The sequence below is a fragment of the Myotis lucifugus genome, unplaced genomic scaffold (assembly GCF_000147115.1).
Source record: "Myotis lucifugus unplaced genomic scaffold, Myoluc2.0 scaffold_235, whole genome shotgun sequence".
NCBI lineage: Eukaryota > Metazoa > Chordata > Mammalia > Chiroptera > Vespertilionidae > Myotis > Myotis lucifugus.
The window spans coordinates 1,157,348-1,161,547 of NW_005871283.1; positions in this window are offsets into that span (position 1 = coordinate 1,157,348).

Sequence of the window (4,200 nt, forward strand, 5' to 3'; positions counted from 1 at the left end):
CGACCGCCGCCTGACATCATCGGCCGGGTCCGTGGGCTGAGTGCGGCTCGCGCGCGCTCCATTCTTAGAGATGCGAACCCGGCGGGATCAGGGAGGGCAGGGAGGCGGGGATCCGTGGAACTGGGCCACTGGCTATTTTTGCCTTCCCTGTCACCGGCAGAGGTGAAAACAGAATGTCATCATTCTATGTCACTGGTTTATGTTGGTGGGAATCTAGGCGCTTTATTATTTTTCCTCACTTCAAAAATGGGAGGGAAAAGGGAAAACACATAAAAACAAACACAGACTTCTTGGAGCTGCTCCGAATCCTAAAGTAATCCTGCGGCCTTCGGTTCTCCTAAATCAGTGGTTCTCAACCTTCCTAATGCCGCGACCCTTTAATACAGTTCCTCATGTTGTGGTGACCCCCAATTTCATTGTTACAAATTGAACATAATTAAAGCATAGTGATTAATCACAAAAACAATATGTAATTATATATGTGTTTTCCGATGGTCTTAGGCGACCCCTGTGAAAGGGTCGTTCGACCCCCAGGTTGAGAACCGCTGTCTAAATCATCTAGTCAGGCTAGTTCACTATCTCTGATTACTTACTTTTCCCCAAAAGTTTATGAAAGCAACTCCATGTCTCTCCTAAGTAGCTTTGGACAAAGTAGGTCAAGCTTTGAATTCCTGGGTCTGGCGTTGCATTCCACTCATAACTGGATCCCGGGCCTCTTCAGAGAAAACCTAGAATGATTTCATTTACTTCCCCTCCAGAGTCTTGAGTCCGCTCAGGCCAACACCTAAAGGATGTGTGAAATTTTTATATCCAGGATTTATCTCATATGTGACTTCTCCTGCCTCTGCCAATAAAAAGGGAAAGGGTCCTTGGATAAACATGTCGCCTCTGGGTAGTTTAACTGTTTCCTTCCTGGCACCGCTATGACCAGAGAGTTGGAGACAATAATTCATCCCCTGGAAAGGACCATGAATCCATCCGTGAATGTATTCATTCATTCATTCATTTATTGAACACAGAACGATTGAGAGCCCCCTGTGGCAGGCCGCTGCCAGGGATGAACAAGGTGGACCTATTCCTACCCCCGGAGAGATGCCAGCCTCCTGGAGCAGACCAACAAGTCCATAGAGAATTGCAGGGCAGCAGTACACGGTCTGACAGAGTGGAGAACAGGGTGCTGTGGAGCAGAGAAGGGGGTGGGAAGACTGGTTTCCGAGGAAGTGACTGCAATACAGAGCTGGGAGCTGGAACCTCTGTCTTCTGGGAAGCAGCATGATAAAGACTGGAATGCCAGAGTATCTAGGCACGTGCTCCGTGCCAAGCGGTCGTATCAGATGATACCATCCCAAGCTTCCCCTAACATCTGAACCTGTGATCATTCTGACATACTCTCACACGTCTCAGTCTACTCATGGTATCTATTTCAGGCCTGTAAAATCACATCTTCAGTGTGGAGCTCACATGATGTCGCCTCAAAATGAAGAGAAATCAGAGCCAACATGTGAAGTTATCTTTGCCATTTGCAAAGGTCAGGGTGACTTTGAGACGGATGTGTGTGTGCCTCTGTGAGCACAGTGCTGCCTCCCAGCAGGGCCGCGGTTCCGTGTTCCCTGTTCAAGCCGGAGCATATGAAACCCAGACTTACATAGATTGTGACCTGTGTGCTGCGTTCCTCCTATTTGGAGATCCAACAGTGAAAAGGAGGGTAGAATCCCACATCTGATTTTTAACCCAAACTGCAAGCAACTTGATTTCTCCTCAGCAGTTGTTCCTTATCAGATAGAGACTTTTCCAACTTTGCATTCTCTGGCACCTGGATGAAGAGACCTGACCCACATTGAACATTTGTTCAGCGTCTCTGGAATTCAGTGCACATGGTTTAGCTTGGTGTTATTGCAACATTAAGTGAAAGGCTGCTGTCGGTGCCGCCTACGTAAATGCTGCCACACACCATCCATCCCAGCATGCAGAAGTAGTTATTTATTTGGGGAAGTGTGGTCTAGTGGTGAAGGGTTGCGGTCAGAGCACGGGACCAGAAGTCAGGAAGACGCATGTAGCAAAAGCAACTCTTTCAGGGACTTGGGGGAGTCGCTTCTTAGGTCATTGTCTTTTTCATGTACTGATAGTCTCTTAGCACCTAGCACAGTGCCTGGCCCAAAATAGGTGTTCACTAAATATCTATTGAATGGATGAATGCCATCATCCAAGCAAGGGGAATACATATTATTGTCCTTTATGGGTACTTAGAAATCAAACAGATAATGTTCTTTAATCTTTGGGAAGGCTGAACAAGCTGCGTCTGTCATTCTTGAGTATGAATAGGCAAAAATTGGAAAAGAGAAATGAACAAGATGCTAGGGCTATTTTTAGCTGGTGCAACCTCTGTGTATAAAGAACACCCCAGTGATTCGTAATAGAACATCAAACTTGCCCTTGTTAGTTAGCCCTGCACATAAATGCTACATTGTCTGCAGTGACAATGACCTTGCTGCCACCACCCTCTAATCTATTCATTCTAAATGTCTGGACCCAAGGGGGAGAAGCATCCCACAATTTCTGCAGGACTCACACACACATGAGCCCAATTAAGGGTCTTGGGGGTCAAGGTTACTCACCCTATGGCTCAGACAGCAAGTAAAAAGACTGCCTCTATTTTAAAAGAGTGGAGACAGGATTAACAGCACCATCACCACACACACAGCCCCCACTACCACCACCACTACTAATTAGTACTAGCGATTTAGCCTCTTTGAGAAAAACTGTTTTCATTCGGAACAACTCTTGGCTTTGTGACAGGAGATGATGATTCAATGGGATCCCCGTCCTGCTGCTAATGCCAGCATTTAAACAAAGCTCTGTGTGGTCCCCGGGACACGCTCCATCTGGAGCTGATGAAACTGGGGAACAGCTATGGTGTCTAAGAAGGACACAGTTCAACCCAAACTGGGGCATCTTTCGCCACAAGCAGCAGCATGGGACCCTCATTCTGTTGGCCATGCCGAACGCGGCTGCAGAAACAAGAGCTCCCCATGGGCAGCCAAAGTCTTCTCCAGGCTGTCAGCAACTCAGATGTCCTGAGCTGAACTTCCAAGGCTCTGGTGGACTTAGCTGCTGGAATGCCAAAGGAACTCTATCTACGTCACTAAACCTATAGGACAGCACACCCTGACTAGAAACCTCAACTGCAGGCTCCCATCCCCAAGCAGCATGGGTGGGGCGGGAATGGGGGGTGATGGCTAAAATGGGCTGGCTCATGACGTGCACCGGAGTGTTAGGACATCTCAAGCATAGTCTATACCAGTTTATCCACTGCCTTACTCAACAAGAAGGAGGCATTCGTAATTGTAACACACACACACACACACACACACACACACACACACCATCTCCTTTCCTAAGCAGGGAAAATCCTGACCAGTCAGTTAGGCTGCCTTTTGACCTATATATAGATCATAGTTTTATCCTGAGATGTGAACATTTTTTGTCTCAGTTCACTACTTGATTGTGTTCTACAAGCGAACTTCCAGTTGCAACTCCCAGGTGAGGTTTGGTTTCCTCCACTGACGTTTTACCTGGAGTGTCAGTGAGTTACAGATCACTTGTGGAAACCCCCAAAATGACTCTAGAAAGAATTCCACCTTCAGACTTGGACCCACGAAGATTGTGAAGTAATCAATTAATATAGGGACAGATCGAACATTGAAAGTCTACTCTTCCACTTAGTGGGGTTCTGAATTAAATCATAACACTAAACACTAAATCATAAATGCCTCCAAACCTTTTAGTGACCAATACACAGAATAATGCTTAGGGGGGGGGGTCTATATTTCTTATGAGGTCTCCCAAGTCTGGGTGACCCCGGGCCCTGCCTCGCCCTCCAATCTCATCCTGAACCACTTTTCCTCATTCACTCCACTTCACCCACACCGGCCTTCTGTCTGTCCCTCAAATATGCCAAGTTGGCTCTGTAGCTGAGCCCTCGTACTCACTGTTTCCTCTTCCCCCCAGATCTTGACCTGTTGATTCTTCTTCATGATCAATATCTGCTCAAATAGCACCTTTTCCCAGAAGCCTGTGCTTTCCCCTGTCCAATGTTGCATCCCTCCTCCTTGCCCCTCAGTCCCTTTCAGTCACACTACCTGGTCTTATTTTCTGTCTAGTACTTAACACTATGTTACCCTATTTGTTTATTTAGAGACT